Here is a 15,100-nt window from a genome sequence, read left to right as displayed (position 1 = left end):
TTAGTTCCTACTTATTTCCTTTCTATGCATCCTGTTAAACCAAATCTAGTGAATGTGTTCTGTTCCCCCTGATATCACTGATGTAAGTACTGGTGCACCCAAGTCATCTTTCAGTATAACAAAACTGAAGACAAAAATACACCATAAAAAATGCCAATGCAGAATACTGTTGTACTCTGCAAGAACACCCCCCTCCTGGGAAAAGAAGCTCCATGTTATCCTCAAAAACATGACCAGCACATGATCCTTTAAGAAACACAAGGCTTTTATCTAGACCAGGGGTCTCAAAGTCCCTCCTTGAGGGCCGCAATCCAGTCGGGTTTTCAGGATTTCCCCCATGAATATGCATGAGATCTATGTGCATGCACTTCTTTCAATGCCTAGTCATTGTGGAAATCCCGAAAACCCGACCGGATTGAGGCCCTCAAGGAGGGACTTTGAGATCTAATCTAATCTAAACCTTTAGTTTATATACCGCATCATCTCCATGAGAATGGAGCTCGACATGGTTTACAAGAACTTAATAGTGGGTAGAGAAGAAGAAAAAGGATTACATGAACTTATGTGTAGAAGGGGGGAGAGAAAGGGGGGAAGGATAGAGCTACAATTTGCTGAAAAGCCAGGTTTTCAGTTGTTTGCGGAATAACTGAAGGGAGCTCACACCTTGGCACTGGCGCATGCGCGGTGCGGGCATCTCGAAACTTCTGAGTTTCTTCAAGCAAGACATGCTTGTGAGATGTCCGTATCGGGGCTCTGTCGGATGACATCACCCACTAGTGAGAATACCTGCCTGCTTGTCCTGGGATAATAAGACAACGCACAGCGACTCCGACAAAACAACAAAGCCGCGGTGCTAGAAGGCACTTCACACGGAGAGAAAACAAGACAGGGCTTCTGGCCCCGCGGAAACTATAGAACTGAGGACCACGAGGTGGGGATGCGCCCTCTAGTGGAGCGGGAAAGCATGCACATGCGTGGTGCAGCACAACAAGCTTGAAATTTCTTTCAAGTTTGCTTGAAAAGCTGTCCGCGTTGGGGCTCCGTGGATGACGTCACCCACATGTGAGAATATGCTGCCTGCTTGTCCTGGGATAACCGACTTGCCTATCAGCAAGGTCTGGAATAATCGACCAAGATGCCTCCTCTGGAGACCAGCTGCCCTGAGCTGAGCAACGGAGACACTGAGCTCCTCAACTAAAGAGACTGGCGTCCGTGAGCAGTACAATCCAGAGGCTGATCCACTCCTAGTACCAGTCTGGAAGACTGAAGCCACCAACGAAGACTGCAATGAACTAACCCCAAAAGAGGAATGGGACAGTCCAGAGCAAGGCTTCCCAAGTCCAGTCCTCGAGATCTACTGGCAGGCCAGGCTTTCAGGATATCCACCATGAACATGCACGAGAGAGATTTTCATACCAAGAAGGCAGTGCAGGCAATCTCTCTCATGCATATTCATTGTGGATATCCTGAAAACCTGGCCTGCGAGTAGGTCTCGAGCACCGGACTTAGACAGCCCTGGTCCAGAGAGTGCATCTGAGGCGACCAACGCTGAAGAAGAGCATACTGAAGCGGCTGCATGTGAGCCTGAGCCTACCGAACCACATATAGGGAGGCCACCATTGACCCCAAGACCTGGAGAAAATTCTGCAACTGAGGATACTGATACTCCAGCAGAAGGCAAATCTGTGACTAACTTGCCCACTCAGGTCTCTGGGAGGAACATCTTCCCCAATCTGCTGTCGAAGAGAACTCCGACATACTCCAGGTGCTGAGAAGGGGTCAAATGGCTTTTGGACAGGTTGACCACCCATTCCAGCGACTGCATAAACTCCGCAACCCGAGCCGTAACACGGGAGCTCTCCCGAAAAGACTTTGCGCAGATCAGCCAGTTGTCCAGATTGGCCCTCAATGTGCAAAGCCACTGCCACGGCCACAATCTTGGTGAACATCTGCAGAGCCATAGCCAGACCAAAAGAAAGCGTGAGTCCGAATGGGAACAGATAGGTCTCTGTCAGATCGCTAGACGTCAGAAATTCTCCTGGCTGAATGGCCAGAGTCTCCATATGCCCTGTTGACTCCCTTCAGATATAAAATGGGTCGAAAAGACCCCTCTTTCTTGGGCACCACAAAGTAAATGGAATACCTGCCAGTGCAACACTCCTGGGGAGGCACTTGAACTACAGCCTTGAGATCGAGCAACTGCTGTAGGGTCTGACAAAAAGACTGCTTTTTACATGCCACCTGATAAGGAGAAGCCAGGAAACGATCTGGCAAAGGGCGAGAAAACTCCAGAGCATAGCCGTTCCAAATCACTTCCAGGACCCACTGATCCATTGTGATCAGGGCCCACCCTTGGTAAAACTCCTGAAACCAGCCACCCACCAGCACCAGGGGAAGAACCCACATTCCTTGTCATCAGCAGCAGATGAATCCAGACAAGTGGGATGTACAAAAGCAGTCCAAACGTAGGGAGGGAAATAAACAAGTGAACTGAAAACCTGCCCTGCAGCACGTCTAAGGAGATAACACACCCAGAGAGTATATTTATTTATTTATTTAGATTTTTATCCCGTCCTCCCAGTAGCTCAGAACGGTCTACAAGTGAACATACACAATGGAGAGTAATTAGACATATAAGAAGTACAATAGGTTTAAGTGTTTGGACATACGAGATTTACATACATAATTTAAATACAGGGAGTATACAGCAAATTAAGAGCAGAGTTTAAGAATAAGTAGTTTAGTTTAAGTACAAGTTATTTGAGTTTAGATACAATTTGTCAGAGTATAGACTAAGAGAGGACTATACTGAAATTTAGGGAGAAGATAGACAGGGGAGAGAGGTGGGCTTAAGGGGGGGAGTAGACTGAGTGTGATCTTTAGCTGAAGAGGAGGGTCTTTACCATTTTACGGAATGTTAATAATGAGTTCTGTTGTCTGAGTTGAAAGGGGAGTTGGTTCCAGAGATGTGGAATGAAGTGGCTGTAGGATCGTTTGCGGGCAGTTTCTGAGAAGAGGGACCTTCCGGGGGGGAGAGGGGGGGGGTGCATAGGCGTATCTCCGATTTTGAGCGGAGGGTGCGAGTGGGGGTGTAGATGGGAAGCTTGGATTTTATGTAGGAGGGGGTGGTGGAGTAAATTCTCTTGTGGGCTATTGCCAGGGCCTTGAAAGCACAGCATTGGCTAATTGGGAGCCAGTGTTCAGCACGGAGTGCTGGGGAGATGGGATCATGGTAGTTGAGGTTGTGTAGGAGGCGGATAGCTGCATTTTGGACCCGTTGGAGGCGTTTGAGATTATTTTTGGTTAGTCCATTAAATAGGGAGTTACAGTAATCCATTCTGGAGAGGACATATGCGTAGAGGAGTTGGGCGAGGTCAGGTGTGGAGATGTAGGGTTTGATCCTTTTCAGTTGGCGAAGGTAGTAGAAGGAGGTGGAGATTACTTGGGATATGTGGGCAGATAGGGATAGGTGTCCGTCTAGGGTTATTCCTAGGCTGCGAACCTGATCTGTTGCCGTTAGTAAAGTGGAATCCCATGCTAGTATAGGACGTGTGTATTTGGTGCTTTTTTTTTCTAATCCATAAGAGTTCGGTTTTAGAAGCGTTCAGTTGAAGTTTGTTTTTTGACATCCAAGTTTTCATGTCAGAGAGGCAGTGTTGGAGGTTAGCAATTTGGGACAACCGGTTCTCGCCTAGTGGGAGGAGCAGCTGGATGTCATCTGCATAAGAGTGGATTTTAATGCTATATTTCTGTGCTATATCAATGACAGGCCTGATGTAGAGGTTGAATAGAAGGGGGGATAGAAGGGCGCCTTGAGGAACACCATATTTGATAGGCTTGGGGTTAGATTTGTGTGTCCCTAGTAGGACAGTCTGTGTCCTTTGATGGAGGAAGGAGGTGATCCATTTGAGGGCTGTGTCCTTGATTCCGAGGTCATAGAGTCTGGATGTGAGGAGGTGGTGGTCGACTGTATCCTATGAACATACAGAGGGTAACCCCTCTAGCCTATGTGAGCAGGAGCAATCCTTGTCTAAGAGTATTATACTGCGGGAAACCCCAGCCAGTGTCCCTCCATGAATAGTATGAGTGCATAGCATCCTGATAATGCTATAGCCAAGCTTCAAATAACCTCCTATGGAATGCAACCAACATGTCTGGCAATGGTCCTTGGCTGATGGCAAACCTCATGAGCCTCATTGTAAACCAGACCTACTTCCCTCGGAAGGTTCCAGGGCAGCCCGCCTGGACTTGTGATCAATGAAGATTCATCATCTGACTGAAGCACTCTCAAGTACCAAGGCCCAGGATACCAGAGGCCACACTGTTGACCCCAGTCCAGAATAATGCCTAAGGAGAGGCAAAGCATCCCCTTGTAACCAGATACTATTCTGTACCCGGGTCACGAAGTGACAAGGGCCTGTCCCAGTGTCCCAAGGAGAAACAGTAACAGTTTCAGAGACTGAGGTAGCTTATACAACTGCCAGCCCAGTCCTCCCTATGAATGAATCCAGAAGGAGCGGAAGGAATAACCCGGCCAGAGCGATAGAGAGCTATCAACTAGCCCGCAATCAGCCTAGCCAGAGCTTAACTATCCTCCCAGCTGGGACCAAACAAGGAACACCAAGTTGCAAGTGAAATGGTTCTCCAGCCAAGGCCAACTCACTGCTCGTGAGGCGGCGTCCCTAATTCAAGAGCACAAATACGGACAGCGGTGGCGATGTCAGCTGCAACTACGGTGAACCCTGATCCACGGTGGGAGGGAAGGGCCCCGAGCGATTGCCCACAGGGCCTCCTACCACCCACTGCTGCCCGACCTGGCTGCAAGCCAGATGAAACAGCTTCCGTTTCCCTACATGGGAGAACAGTAAAAAAAACAACAACCACTCCTCAGGAATCTCTGTCTACTGATGTCTGAGCCACAGGTGTCGGCCTGCAGCTGCGACCTGAGCCACAGGAATCAGCCTTCCACCATGGCCTGAGCCACTGGAAAATTCCTCAAGTTTTCATTTTTGAACAATAACAGAAAGAAACACAGTAATAAGCGAACAAGCTACATTTAAAAAGGAGGCAATTAGATGATCCCAAGCTGGACATTCACACATATTTGTGTATTGGTGTAAATGGCTTTGAAGGCCCTCTTGCCATCCTGTAATTGAACCTGAATCAGTGAGGTGTACGGTTGCTGTGGTTGTTTCCACAGGAGAATATCCCCAACTGAGGTCCATGTCACAAGAGCGTCTCTCATCTGAGGCTTGTGTCCCAGGAATCTTCCTTCCACAGAGGCCTGAGCCACTAGAATATCACTTAACTGAGGCCTAAGCCACAGGAAAATTGCTGAACTGAGGACCAAGTCCCAGGAGCATTACTCATCTGAGGCATAAACCCCAGGAAAATATCTTCAGAGGCCTGAGCCCCAGGAATCACACTCAAACGTGGTCTAAGCCACTGGAAAATCCCACCTCTGAGGCCAAAGCCACAGGAAGATCCCACCTCTGAGGCCAAAGCCACAGGAAGAAATCAGCTCTGAGGTCTAAGGCACAGTAATAGAATTCATCTGTGGCCTCAGCCACAGGCAGACTTCCCCTCAGAGGTCTAAGCCACAGGAAAGTCTCTCGTCTGCGTCCTCTGCCACAGGCAGACTGAACCTCTGAGGCCAAGGCTACTGGAAGAATCCCCCTCTACGACCTAAGCCACAGGAATCTTCCTCTACTGAGGCCCAACCCAAAGGAACATGTCCCATCTGAGGCGTTAAGAAGCAGCAAAATCATGTAAACTGAGGCCTAAGCCACAGGAACAGCTTACCATTGAGGCCAAAACCAAAGGAGTATTGTGCCTCTGCAGCCTAATCCACAGGAAGACCTCACCGAGGCCAGACCCAGAAATTGACCTGTACTGAGGCCTGCGCCATAGGGCCCAGACCCATCCTAGGCTTAAGCCCCCAGAATTTTTTTACGGAGGTCTAAGCTAGAGAATGACAAGGTGACAAAATTCATCACTGTTCCCGTCCCTGCGGATAACCGCGGGAAACCACCTTCATGTCATTCTTTAAGGAGAGAGGGAAGAATCAAAGTATGAATGGCCACAACCACTGACCCGCAAGCTTTGCTTTGAAGAATGCTGGTGTAGAAGGACTGAGGTTGAAATAGACACTAGAAAATGACATGGGATTATTTCCCACGGTTATCCGCGGGGACGGGAACGGTGATGAATTTTGTCACCGTGTCATTCTCTAGTCTAAGCCACTGAAAACTCCACATCAGAGGCCACAGGAAGATTTCACATCTGAGTCCGAAGCCCCAGGATTAAAAATTCAACTGAGGCCTAAGCCGTAGGAACCCTTTTGTATCTGAAGCTTCTTCCTCAACTGAGGCTAAAGCCCCAGGAATCCTTTCCCCCCCGAGGCTAAAGCCCCAGGAATCCTTTTCCACCCCTGAGGCTAAAGCCCCAGGAATCCTTTTCCCCCTAAGGCTAAAGCTCCAGGAATCCCTTTTTCCCCTGAGGCTAAAGCCCCAGGAATCCCTTTTCCATCTGAGGCTAAAGCCCCAGGAATCCCTTTTCCATCTGAGGCTAAAGCCCCAGGAATCCTTTTCCCCCTGAGGCTAAAGCCCCAGAAAGATTCACCTCTAGGGAGTTCACCTTCTTGATCCATCTCAAGAAGACAGCTACCTGCAACAGAAGGTGAGAGTAGCCACCCAGGCACCATATATATATATAGCCAGCCGCATTTGCCGCTAGCATATTCGTCCAAAAGATCACCGCTGAGTGAGCGCTGTCACCGAATCCAGTACTTTGCATGTCAGGGTAGTACAAGGAACCCTGAACGTTGCGAAAGCAACCATAGGCTGCAGAAAAAGGGTGACAGCCTGGTGTATCTGGAATCCTGACGCAAAGGCCTATCCATAAAAAAATGCAGAGGACACAAGGAGCCGTGTGTCCTCCTGCACCATGAAAGGCCTACCCGAAAACTAGTTTTAAGGACCAGGGTACCTCCTACCTGAAACCAGAGAAAGATGCCTCCATTCCCCAATGACACGGAGATCGAGGAAATGCTGCCCCAAAACAGCCTCAGGGAGGCACATTAAGTCAGTCGAGGTCCAGCTGACCCAGCACAATGCAAGCATGTGCGCTTTAAAGACCAGTCTCCACCCAATAAAACCCACTAGTTACAAAGGGAAACCGCAGGGCCGGGATGAGAGCACCACCCATCCCCCTCCCCCCAACTGATGGCTCCCTCGTCTAGCAACAACGCCATGCGCCAAAACAGAGCACAAAACCACCACTCCACGCTAGTACAAAGCGCAACCCGGGAGAGATTAAAAAACTCTGCAGCCATGTCAGAAGCGTAGGAATAAACAACGCGCCCTCCGGCGCCCAACCACCTATACCGCGTCCCCCGGCTAACAACCCGGTATCTAATCACTCAGTACTCACATGCTCCCGTACTCCAGGAAGGCATGGGGAGAAGTGCACATGCTGCAGAGCACTGGAACTGTGCCGCCATTTGAGGTCGGGCCTCTTCTTCCAAACTTCTGACCACATTCTCCACCGAGGCCTGCCTCTGTCCGCCTCACCTGCAGGGAGGGTGGGGAAGGGACCTGGGTGGGCCCAGGTGTTGACCCTAAAAAGTTGGCCCAATCAGGCCAACACCCCTAGGCTCCACTGAAGCCGCAAAAGGAGCAAAAACAGCCATCTGTCTACAGGAGCTGAAACCAGGAACCAGAATGAAAACCTCCATCCAACATGCTGGAGATAGAGAATACTGATTGGCCAGAATCCAAGATATAGCCGAGGTCAATTCAGTTCTCTCTATCTCCCCCTGCTGGTTAATGGACGTTATCCCACTTGTCTGAATTCATCTGCTGCTGATGACAAGGAAAGGGATGTTACCAGTAGTGTGGTTCTGTTCTTGGACCTATTCTTTTAAGCGATATTACTGAAGGGCTGTCAGGTAAAATTTGCCTCTCTGTGGATGATACTAAAATCTACAATAGATCAGACCACCCGGATGGTGTGAATATGAAAACCAATCTAGCAAAGCTTGAAGAATGGAGGTATTGATGCTCCTGCATAAGAGACTCTGGAGAGATCTCATTTAGAATACTGTGCACAATTCTGGAGACCGCACTTTCAAAAAGATATAAAAAGGATGGACTTGGTCAAGAGGAAGGCTACTAAAATGGTGTGTGGTCTGTCATAAGGCATATGGGGGACAGACTTAAAGATCTCAATATGTATACTTTGGAGGAAAAGACAGGAAAGGGAAGATATGATCGAGACGTTTAGGTATTTAAACCTACGTGTCATAACATAAATGCGGATGAGTTGAGTCTCTTTCATTTGAAAGGAAGCTCTGGAATGAGAGGGCATAGGATGAAGTTAAGAGGAGATTGACTGGGAGGTATGTGAAATGCCCATTTTTCCTTCTATCACCTCTCTCCAACACAATGTCACATCTCTCCCTCCATCACTGTGTCCAACATTCCTTCACTCTGCTCTCTCCACCACTATATCCAACATTTCTCCCTCATCCTTCTACTCCCCATGCATCTCTATCTCACTCCTCCCTCTATGCCTAATTTTCCTTTCCCCATGTGCACCATCTCTCTCACATACTCTTGCCCATCAATTATCCCTTTCTTTTCCCTCCCTCCTATGTCCCAAGTGAGTACCCCCATGTTCATGCTCCTTCCCTTCATTGTGTCAAGTTTGTGCCCCCTCCCCTGACCCATCCACAAAAGTCGCAGGCGCCAACAAGGATCCCTACCTGCCTCCCACTGAAGCCACGACAAGGTTCCCCCTCTCTACCCACTGCACCACCCTCCACCCCTGAAGCCGATCCTGCCACCTCACTGGAGCCGACATGCTTCATCCCCCACCAGCAGCAACTCGGCGCAGGGACAGGCCACGGCAACGACACACACTGTAGGCTCACAATTTTCCCCTAACATCAAGTATGACGTTGGAGAGAAGGTTCCGGGCCAACCAATCGCTGTCTGGTTGACACAGAACCTTCTCTCACTTCACTTGTGGGCTGACCGTGTAAGTCGCAGCATGTGCCATGGTCTGTTCATGCGCAGTTACTGCTGGAGGGAGGGGAGGGATAGAGTTTGTCGGCTTCAGGAGGTGCTGCAGTTGGCGAGCAGGCAAGGAGGGATCCCTGGTGGCAGCGAGGCCACGCTTATCCCAAAGGGTACGCGTACCACATGTTGAGAAACACTGCTCTATGACACATATCAAACACAAGGCCTGCGGGCCTAATCTGGTCAACCTGGCTGTTTTATGCAGCCTGCAGTGACAAATCTCAAAAGGCAATAATACAGAATACAACCCTCAATAATAACAAACTTCGAAAGTTGCAAAATAAAAAAACGATAGACAATATCCAGAAAGGGTGGGGCTCTGGATTCATCTGCTGCATCTAAGGGAAAGAAAATTAACAGGTAAGAACATAATTTTTCCTTCCTTAGCAACAGCAGCAGATGAATCCAGAGACCAATGGGATGTAGCAAAGCAATCCTCAATCTGGGTGGGAAGCAAACGCCGCCTCCGCAACAACCGACGCACTAAACGCATCTACCGCATGTGCCCCCACATCTAACCAGTAATGCTGAGAGAAAGCACTCTCGGAAGACCAAGTAGCCACGAGACAAAACTCCTCCAAGGAAAAAACCTCTGGACCAAGTCCAAGAAGTAGCCATCACTCTGATGGAATGGTCATGAAGTTCTTTCGCCAACCGCTTCCCTGCCATCAAGCAAGCGTAAAGAATGTCCTCCTGGACCCATCGAGCGATGGAGGCTTTTGACGCCGTCATATGTTTGAGGCGTCCCATGAAGAATACAAAAAGATGATCTAAACAACTAAAAATCATTAGAAACCTTGCTCGCGGAGAACGCTACGCATTTTCAAAAAATGCAGTGAATAAAAGCACGTCTCCCCATTTCTCCTCCCAGGAAGAAGGAAGGAAAAGTGAGCGTGTCATAAAAGAAAGGATGACACCTCCTTAGAAAGAATTGTGGTACCGTCCGAACTGATATCCCAGATTTTGGAAATCAGAAATAGGAATCCCCGCTGAACAAGGCCTGCAACTTGGAAAACTGCAGAGCCGAAACCATGGCCACAAGAAACCCCGTGTTCAACGGCACAAGGAGGAAATGAAGCCTTCAGTAAACTGCGAAGAAGTACCTGAAGATTGTACTCCAGACAAGGCTTTCTAAGAGGTGTACAAATATACCGTACTCCGTTTAGGAACTGAACTATATGAAGCTGAGAAGTAATCGAAGAGTAATATACCTAGCCCTTGTAACAAGCTAAGAATGGCACTTGAAGCTGAAGGGAATTTAACGCTAGGCCCTCGGCAATACACTTGTGCCAAAAAGGAACTCTGGAAGGGTGCAAATGTTGAGAAGTATCCAAGAAAGGAAAAACCTCCAAAAGGAAGCAGAAGCCACAGGTGAAGACGTCTGTAGCGCCTGGATAAGAGAAGAAACAACCTGATTCGCATAACCCTTACATGTCAGTCATGACTTTTCAAAAGCTAGGTCGTAATACCAAAGTAGTATGAATATCCATGTTGATCGGACCCTAAGTGAGCAAATCCGGAGATACCAGAAAACTTCTTAGTCCGGCTGTCGAAAGATTCATCAGATCCGCATAGCAAGGATGGCGCAGCCAAGCCAGAGATTCTACAAATACTGTAGCCAGGGGAAAACACTGAAAAAGAGAAACCAGAGGTGAGAAAGAAGCCATGCTGTTACCCCCTCTAACTCCCATTCCCTGTGCCCGCCGAAGAAGCTCTCTCAGAAATATAGAAAGAGAGTCCTGGCCGCAGGAAGATGCGAAGTGTCATTATGCCCATAGAGACAGCCCGAACTTGGAAACTGTTAGTACTACCTTTAGGCATATATATCCTGTGCCACTACTAGACACATGCAGCTCAGCACAGACGCCCAAATAAGGAGAGTTACCAACAGACAAAGGCTCAATCTGCAGGGACCCCAAGAGAGACAATTAGATACCTGTATGAAATACAGGGCACTATCTTACTGCTGATCTCACCGTGCCATGAGTTGCCTTATGTCGCCCCAGTCCGGAGACAAACCGAGACTGGGTGACCTAGCACAGGTCAGAGTCTCTCTGGTAAACCCCTTCAGTGCTAACTCCAGAGTCCGATTAAACAAGCAGCTTCCTTCAAGGGAGTACAGCAGGAACACAGACATAGACATATAAATCTGCCCAAGCTTGTCCCAAAGCTGGTGAAACACAAACAACTTGTCTGAACCGGAAAGGAGAAAAGCCCCGGCATACCCTGACCAAAGTCAGCTGGAAACAAACTACTGGAACGCTGCAGCTCTCCCGCCATCGCCGGAGACCCAAGCGCACGCCTGATTTTTGCTGACACGTGGCCGCTACATCAACACTCCTAGAAACATAGTCAGATTCAAGCCCCGCAAAATTTACCCTGCCACAGCTTGCATAGAAAGAAAATCAGACTCGGGGAATAACCAGAACGGCCCACAGCGCCAGAAAAAACATGTCCCATCTCATGCGCGCTGCTATAAACCGGCACCTGCACAATCAGCTGCACATGGCCGTGACAAACACAGATGAAAGAGAGCCTCAGAATAAACAGGACTACTACTGCTGCACTGAAACTCAACAATGAGAACAAGTGCGAGCATGAAATCGCACCGCTACTGCCGTGCTGTAACCAACAAGGAAACCAAGTGCATGCATGCAAAGGGCAGGAAGCCCCGGCTCCCTCCACGGATTTCTAGACATAAAACTTAGCCTCAATAAAATATCCATTCCTTAAACATACGTTGACCAAACCCACGTTACTAAGACTCCCAAACAGAACCTGAAGTTCATCCAACAGTATAAAACAGAGACATACTCACAAGCTTGTTGTTAGGGCCGGTTGAAGAAAGTTAAAGTTGGTTGAGCAGCAGTAACAGAGCAGAATGTAGCAACTGTGATCTCTTTTTTTTTTTTTACAGAGAAGGGAAAGAAGAAAAAAATTGAGACCCAGTCAGACCCTCTAGCAATGGAGGGAGGGTGAGGCAGGGACCTGGGGGGGCCCAAGTGTAACCCCTAAAGCCGGCACCGTTCAGCCGGACACCCCTGTCTCACTGAAGAGAAAATCTCAACAGGAGAAACAGAATGGCAGTCTCACTGAAGAGAAACCTCAACAGGAGAAAATAACTATCCAGTCACAGCCAGAATTCAGGAGCTAGTTGAATAGCGACCATTTCCTGCTGGGAGATAGAGAATACTGGAGATACAGGAGGAGTGCCAGCCAATGGGACCACCTGTTAATCAGTTTCTCTATCTCCGCCTGCTGGTAGATGTGTGCTATCCCATTGGTCTCTGGATTCATCTGCTGCTGTTGCTAGGGAAAGTAGCCCAAACCTTGGTATATTTTTGCCTTTCAAGTCTGTGCAGAATGCCCTCTTAATGAAGTATAATCCAATGGAATGCTGAGGCTCCCACTCCCCCAAGCCTTAACTAAGAAAAACATTTAACCCCAACTATTTGCACTGCTGAAAACAAATCACTCAACTAAGCTCCACACAATAAGAGGGTCATCTCTTGTGCCATCGATTGGGCTTTAGGTGCTGTGTCCTATGAACAAGCAGGGAGGAAACCACATTGTCTGAAAACATAGACTGCCATTCTTTTCAGGAGACAATGAAGGTGAAGGAAAGCAAGTCTGACAACTCTCTCCAGTTTACTGACCACCAACCCTGAATTACATGCATGGTGGCTCTTCTGAAGGAAGAGCTTTCCACTCTCACTTAAGTGACATAGGGATCCCAGGATTCTATTCTTGGCATTACAACTGCTACCTCAAGAAATTATCAACAACTAAAAAGGAAAAATTATGTTCTTACCTGTTAATTTTCTTTCCTTTAGACACAGCAGATGAATCCAGAGACCAATGGGGATAGCCCACATCTACCAGCAGGCGGAGATAAAGAAACTGATTGACAGGTGGTCCTATTGGCTGGTCCTTCTCCTGTATCATCAGTATAGCTCCTTTGCCCAAGCATCCATAACCATCAATAGGCATAACATGTAAAAAACTTCTTTCCCATAACAAATCACAAAAGGCAACAATACAAAACACAACCTTCAATAAAAACAAACTCGGAAAGCTGCAAAAAGAAAAAACAGACAATATCCAGAAAGGGTGGGGCTCTGGATTCATCTGCTGTGTCTAAAGGAAAGAAAATTAACAGGTAAGAACATAATTTTTCCTTCCTTAGCAACAGCAGCAGATGAATCCAGAGACCAATGGGATGTAGCAAAGCAATCCTCAATTTGGGTGGGAAGCAAATGCCGGCTCCGCAACAACTGAAGCACGCAATGCACCCATCGCACGTGCCCCCATATCCCCCCGGTAAAGCTAAGATAAAGCACTCTCAGAAGACCAAGCAGCCGCGAGACCAAGCCCCGCCACGGACAAAACAAAAAACAACCTCTGGACCGAGTCCAAGAAGTAACCAGAGCTCAGTCGGAATTTACATGAAGATCCTTCGCCAGCGGCTACCCTGTCATCAAGCAAGCATAAAAATGTCCTCGTGAAACCATCGAGCGATGGAGGCTTTGGAATCTGTGAAGAATACAAAAAAGGCAATCTAAACAACGAAAAGGTGTTAGAACCCTAGCCCGTGGAGAACGCTAAGCACACGCAAAAAAAGCAGTGAAAAGCATGGTCCCCCGTTTCTCCCCCAGGTAGAAGGAAGGAAAAGTGAGAATGCCCTAAAAGCACGGATGACACCTCCCGAGAACAACATGAGGTACCGACCGAACTGACGCTCCAGAGTGTGAAAATAAGAAATAGGGATCCTTGCCGAAACAAGGCCTGCAACTCGGAAACTGCCGAGCAGAAGCCATGGTCACAAGAAACCACGTGTGGAATGGCACAGCCTCTTTACGTCCCAAAAGACAAGGATGAAATAAATCCCTCGGTAAACTGCGAAGAAGTACCTTAAGACTACATTCTGAACAGTGCTTACTATAAGGCGTACAAATATACCGTACTCCGTGTAGGAACTGAACTACATGAAGCTGAGAAGTCAGCGAAGAGCAAGATAACAAGCCCAGGTAACAAGACAAGAATGGCCCTTGAAGCTGTAGGGAAATGAATGTCAATCCCTTGGCAATACACTAGTGCCAAAAAGAAACCCAGGAAGGGTGCAACTGGAGAGAATTACCCCAGAAAGGAAAAACCTCCAAAAGGAAGCAGAAGGCACAGGGGAAGACACCGGTATCACCAGAATAAGAGAAGAAACAACATGCCAGCGCATAACCCCTACACTTCAGACGAGACATGTCAAAAAGTGAGGTCGTAATACCAAAGTAGCACAAATAAGCATGGTGATCGGACTCTAGGTAAGCAAACCGGAGACACCAGGAAACTCAACAGTTCGGTGGTTGACAGACTCATCAGATTCGCCCAGCAAAAAAAGGCGCAGCCTATCCAGAGTCTGCCAATACTGCGCCCAGAAACGAGCGTGAGATGGCCAAGCCAAGTCAGCATTAGCTATGGGAAACTCTGAAAGAAAAAAAACAACCCAGAGGCGAGAAAGACGCCACGCTGCTACCCCCTCGGACTCCCACTCCCTGTGTCCGTCGAAGAAACTAGGAAGCATAAAATCATGAGATAAGGCCAGAAGGTCTAGTTCCAGGAGATCTCATTTCCATACTGGAACGCCAGAGCTAAACTCACAATATCCAGAATGTAGAAGATCTCTCTATTAACAACATTCACACATACTAGAGCGCACACAGTGCAGAACCCATCACATACAATAAATGAGCCATGCTCAGATTGCATGGAGAGAAGTGAATAGAAACTCATTTCCTGACCCGGACAGTGAGCTGTCAACTGAAGAGGCAGATGAGGGTCCACCCATGAAAGTAGAACCAAGACGACACACGCCAATTGAGTATATCCCCTACTGCCCAGGCTGCAGAGAAATACCACCATCACAATACTGACTGAAAAGAGCTGCAGCGGCACACCGGAAAAATGGTCTGAAGCTCCAGAAAGGTAGCATGACCATGCTCCAGAGCAGAATACTAAACAAGTACTGA

The 15,100-nt window shown here is 48.1% G+C and overlaps 1 protein-coding gene across 13 annotated transcripts in view; it reads right to left on the bottom strand.

Moving 5' to 3' along the window:
* HNRNPA2B1 (heterogeneous nuclear ribonucleoprotein A2/B1) overlaps positions 1 to 15,100 on the bottom strand; it is a 206,296-nt gene that overhangs the window by 96,386 nt on the left and 94,810 nt on the right. The gene's annotated exons all lie outside the window — the stretch shown is intronic.

The sequence above is a fragment of the Geotrypetes seraphini genome, chromosome 2 (assembly GCF_902459505.1).
Source record: "Geotrypetes seraphini chromosome 2, aGeoSer1.1, whole genome shotgun sequence".
Taxonomy (NCBI): Eukaryota; Metazoa; Chordata; class Amphibia; order Gymnophiona; family Dermophiidae; genus Geotrypetes; species Geotrypetes seraphini.
Note: the sequence above shows the minus strand (reverse complement) of the source record. Positions and strands in the feature narration are given on the sequence as shown.